We start from the raw sequence: 5,692 nt of genomic DNA, 5'->3' as shown, positions 1-5,692 counted from the left end.
AAAACTAACCTATACTATATATATATATATATATATATATATATATATATTATTACAGAGGGAGTATTATTATTTTTTTGTGTTTTTAACTCGGCAGAAGCTCGTTGCATTTATAGGACATTTCTGATTTTGGATGCTCCGCGAGTGCGGAGGTTTAAGCCTTCACAGCTCCGCGAGTGCGGAGTTACTGAATCCAGCTCACCAAATTTTGGATCCTAGCTTTGTCGACATATTTATTATATATATATAATATATAAATAATTTATATAATTATTTAAATATTATATTATATTCTTGTGCATAGTTGACTTGTAATTTTAGGCCCGTTGCGTCGCGCGTTGATAGTTGGATCAGGTTCCGGTTCCGGATTTTCGAACGTCCTTTCGTATAATTTAATATCTTGTACTTTGCGTTTCGCAACTTGTACTCTTGTCATTTTTAGACGTTTCTTATCAATAAATTGAACCACTCGGATTGTATCTTGTACATTTGAGCTTTTTGGATGTTTGCGTCTTCAAATCTTCGTTTTCGCCTTTTGTCTTCGCACTTATTTATTTAAACGAATATTACTTGAAAATAGAACAATTGCAACTGAAACTTTACATATTGGAAGGATATTGCTACTAAATATATGTTCATTTGGAGCACTATCAAATATATATTGGGATTTCACAAAAAAGTTAGTAATTATTAATTTATAGTTTTGCTGGGATCAATATATTTACATTGGGATTTCAAAAAACTTATTATCTTATTATTTTATCGATTGGGGTCCAAATTTGTACTGGTCCCAAGTTGGAACAGGACAAATTATCAATTTTATCGAGGTTATTAATTTATCGAGTATTAAATTACAGAGGATTTACTGTACAAAAAGATCTTTTCATTGTAAATGTAACAAACGCCCTTAAAATATTAAATTTAACGCCCCTTAACCCACGTAAGAGCCGTTAGGGACGTTAAATTTGTCCTTAAAGTTTACTCCGTGTTTTTTTTGAAGATGCGTAAGAATTAGTCTTATTGTCTATAGATTTCTAAATGAATAAAACCATTAATCTAACTATTCTATCTAATCATTAATTATTAATTATTAATTATTATTATCCAATATACTATTTAACATACTTACTATGACCTTGTGTGTTTACTGTTTCAATTGAAGTTAACTGTCTTTTCACTATATTTTAAGGATATTTTGGCCATCTTTTGCTGGCTACAAGTTTCATATCAGTGGCGAAGTCAGAATTTTAGAAGGTTGGTGTCACAAAATAATAGTGAAATCTACTAAGTTACAAAAACTTAATTGACAGATTAAGTACACACATAAATAATTTAAGTCATCGATGAAATATACGATATTTTTCTCGTAAATAAATATGAGATTATAAATAATTACCTAGATTAAAGTATAAAATAATGTTTAGGTGTCCCTAAATCTACATATATATTGGGTAATGGGTAGACTCAGATAAATAAGTAAAAGTTTTGATAAGTCTATATTAAGTTTTGATAACCCTATATTAAATGCAGCCAAAAAATTAGAAAAAGAAATATATGGAGATGAAAGATTTGAGCCTGCGTGACGGGACTTGAAGTAAAGATCTAACAACTAAAGAACTAAACGTTCTACTTACAATAATAAACAATATCTATATGAATATATTATATCGTACGTTATTTCGTTGGGGTCAATTGACCCCATTCCTCTCCATATAGCTCCGCCACTGTTTCATATTTATGTTTTCTTTTAGGTTTTCATTCGAATGATTTTGTTAACCTCTAAATTTGAAACGCCTGTAGCTAATATTCCAATCCCTCAAAACCCGCTTTTCATAAATCAAGCCAACAATCTTGGATTTATTGTTTAAAATTGGGCTAAGATGGTGGAATATTACATTTGATTTCACTGCAAAACGACTCGGGAACTTAATAATAGATCTTTAAGTTTGTTGCACGTTATCTATTCTATACCTTAAAAGAGAGTTATTATTAAGTAATAATTATTTCTAAAATCCACTTTCTAACCTTTAGATCAAAAAAAATCTTCACATGCCCTTTGATCTAATAGTTCAAAATGATCTCTTATTCTATTAAGTAATAAATCAATCTTTAATTCTTAAACTACCCGAAATGCCCTTTAAACTCTAAAACACGGGAGAAAATTGAAAAGTAGGGGTTTACGAATTTCATTCACTGCACTAGAAGAAAAAAAAAACCCTAAAATCCTTTTGAAATAGCAATTCTCTTTAGCAGAGCCTAAATCGTGAACCCTAAATTTAACTATCCATGGTTTTCACATCTTATCTATGCTAAAACAACTGATATTCATGTGTCTCTTCTCCTAAAATTTCCTAAATCATGAACCCTGACACTCGTGGACCTTAATCGTGCAATTCTGTTGAATTGTTGATGATACAAGAGATTGAGGGGATGAATCAGGTATAATATTGGCGATACTGTTATTTTGTTTCATATTTAATCAACTATTTGTTGTGTTGTCTGATTTTATGCATGCGTTAGGGATGAAAATTGTTATAATACTGAAGCATCAGTATGGGATGAATCGTTTGATGGACTTAAATTTGATGTGTCAATAATTTATTCAATCAATTATATCATTGAAATTGTTAATAATTATTCAGCTCATTTGTTAATGATGAAGCAGATGTTGGTCCTATATTCGATTTGAATCAATTTCCACAAAACTATGCGATTCGCATTTTAATTTATAGTTATTTTTGGTATTTTCAATTTTTAGTCAGCGATTAGCATATACTGTTCAATTTTCTACTCCTCTCTAAAGATTGTTAATGATTTGAGGTTCACCATGAACCAAGCAGTAGAACCTGTAGAGAAAGGGTTCACAAGATTTAATCAAAAGCTGCACGAGATCTCTGAAAACATAAATAGGAGAACCAAAAATGATAGTTGCGTCAACACAACACCGACGAAGAAAGAAATTCGTGGAATCGATGATCCCCTTCTAAACCGAAGCTTTAGTGACAGTGCAACCACCAAGAAAAAAAAGAAACCATACGAAATTAGGATCCACAAGTGCAGAAAATGGCGGTGAAAGCAGCAGTGAGCAAGTGTATGGTGGTATTAGGTTTGTGGACGTAGGTGGCATGCAAAGGGTTAGTTCGCTAAAGAAATTTGGGTTTATATCTAACTCTGAACCATGGAGAACATTATACGAAAACTCCTCGCGCCGTTCTCATTTAACTGAAGGTGCAAATGATCTTGTGGGTCTTGATGTGGGTACCAAAGTAGTTCTTCGTGTATCTCAAGGTAAGTAGCTCTTTGATGATGATGATGATGATGATGATGTTTATAGGAAGGGATTGTCAGTTCATACTTACCTGTTGTGTGGTGTTATGAGAAAGCATGGCTGCTTAATAACTATGCTTATTGTATAAAGACATTCGGTTGGTTATCTGGCCTATATGTTGATATTATACATATATACTATTTACCAACACACAGGTGGCCTTAATATACATTTGGTTTATCTTTCTCCACACTTATAAAGGTAAATTTAAGTCTTTAATATCTTCTATCAGCTCTTTGAAATATGGAGTGAGATAGAACTTTAATTGTTTAAATCGTTTTAGGCATAGTTTCGCCCACAGCCAAAAACTGATGTCAAATCTTCCAAGCTTTGCAAGTAGTTTCTGGGAATAATAGATCTTATCGTAAGGAGGTGAGAGTTATTGCCTATTTAGACTGATATCACTTTCAAAATGGACATCCAATAACATAATGTTTGTGTGCAGATCTCTAAAATAGGAAGCCAAATATTTGCGTTCATATAAAAGCTAATGTTCATTGTGCTTATCTTCATTGACGCATTATTTGCGGTGCTTACATCTTTCTCAACCCACATTTGGATGATAAGGCAGGTACTTTACACGAGCAATAGCATCTCAGGTAGTAATAAATGGCAGCTGACGATGGTTTTACACCATTGAACCTATTGACAGCTGATGGATAATCTTAGAGGGTGCAAGTGAAGGTCTTTTTGGTATGGAATAAAACGTACCTCTCAAATCTGAATCAAACTTCTTCCATTGAAGTAGTCAAGCTTCTCAAATCCCACAACCCTTATGCATGACTTGAGTTTACAAGCAACAAGTACTGCCGAGTTGTATAAACATTTGCGTTGTAAGATTCTATGACTTTTGGAGCATGGTGAAAACAGGTTGTGCTACCCATTCGACTACCCATTTTTCCTTGAAATAATTCTATTGTGTCTCCCGTTTGACCCATTATGAATATATAACCAGAATCATCTCATTCATAAGTTAATAAGTTGAAATTACCACCTGTAATCTCAGCATCTCCGATGACTGTATTTCCTTAACACCTGCAGACATGTAGGATTTAGCTATTGATTCTTTCCCTTCACCTGATGATAACTATAAGGTTGTATTCAACTTTTTTAAGTTCCTCACTTTTATTTTAGCTTTATATTTATTTACGGCTTTTGGCATGTTTTAATTTGATAATTGTTGTCTTTGCAGGTGCACACTGAATATATATTTTCATGATGAATGGGTGTTTACAGTAGACACTGGGTATTGATGTTATTGTTCTTGTTGTTAATGGATGAGTGTTTCCGAGCTTGCAACTCTAAAGCACTATTTGAAGCATTTGAAGAGAACGGGAGGGAAAGTTATTACACATTTTTCACCTGAAGCAATTGGATACGGTCATGCCAATGTAGTTGCCACTGTAATTAAAGGATGTGCGTGTCATTAAACTTGCTATTCTCTCTCTACTTTCAGGCGTATAGGATCCTTCTTTTATATTAGTGTATAAATATATATATGTAAATACTATGTTGACTTTGGCCTTGCAAAACAAAGACGTTTACATTAATTTCTATAAATGGTTCTTAAATATATTTATTTCCAATATCAATATCCATAGACTTGTGCATTTTGTTTTTCATCAATTTTTTGAAATGTTAAAACTTAAAAGTGATGCTTATACTGCTTGATCTCCTTTGGTTTATCCCTACGTTCTAAATTGCGCTCACCTTTCTCCTAAATTTTGGCCACATGACCAACAAGTTTGACTTGGTCATTTATGTAACTATAGGTTTTGCATCGATTCTCTTTAAATTAATTGGATAAATTTTTATCATGCGTGTGAATCAAGACTGTTGATACTGTTGTTGTCCTTAAAAGTGTTTGGTCGAACAAAGAAATGATGCGTGTCCAGAAGTTAAATAACGGGAACTTCCATTGTCCAAAGTTGTAGACGCAATGCATTCGAGTGGCGTGAAAAGTACTCTGTTAGTGAATCAAATGCTGAAATGAAAAAGTATCTCTAAAGAAAGAAAAGAAATATTGCAAGTCACTTTGGTCAACATGCTGCTTTGAGTTTGCTGATAACTTGGTTTCATCTAACGTGGTTCAAAATGGTTTGTGTTTTTTGTTTGGTGGCTTTTTTATCTCATTACTATTTGCATCATAATATAAGAACTTGCTATTGATAGTAAGCTACTGAACTGGTCCTATCTTCTTCTCCAATGGTTGTATTGAAACAGTGTGATATAAAGAAAATGAACTCATGTGAGTAGTGAAAATGTGGAGGTTTCATTAAAGCAACTGGCCTCAACTGATTGAACCTTGATGCCAATCACTTTGTATGATTTTTATTTTCTTGGAAGCGTTAAATATTATAATTG

At 32.7% G+C, this 5,692-nt stretch overlaps 1 long non-coding RNA gene across 2 annotated transcripts; it reads left to right on the top strand.

The window, feature by feature from the left end:
• Positions 1–3,325: 3,325 nt before the first annotated feature.
• Positions 3,326–4,625, top strand: LOC139894565 (uncharacterized). 2 transcript variants are annotated; one of them, XR_011775084.1, is made up of 4 exons: positions 3,326–3,529; positions 3,612–3,700; positions 3,774–4,422; positions 4,521–4,625. It is a non-coding gene; the product is annotated as an uncharacterized lncRNA (long non-coding RNA). The 2 variants fall into 2 exon arrangements; XR_011775083.1 differs by having other exon boundaries at positions 3,326–3,700.
• Positions 4,626–5,692: the final 1,067 nt, after the last annotated feature.

Source organism: Rutidosis leptorrhynchoides, chromosome 2 (assembly GCF_046630445.1).
Source record: "Rutidosis leptorrhynchoides isolate AG116_Rl617_1_P2 chromosome 2, CSIRO_AGI_Rlap_v1, whole genome shotgun sequence".
NCBI lineage: Eukaryota > Viridiplantae > Streptophyta > Magnoliopsida > Asterales > Asteraceae > Rutidosis > Rutidosis leptorrhynchoides.
The sequence above is the reverse complement of the archived record's forward strand: the minus strand, read 5'-3'. Positions and strand labels throughout refer to the sequence as shown.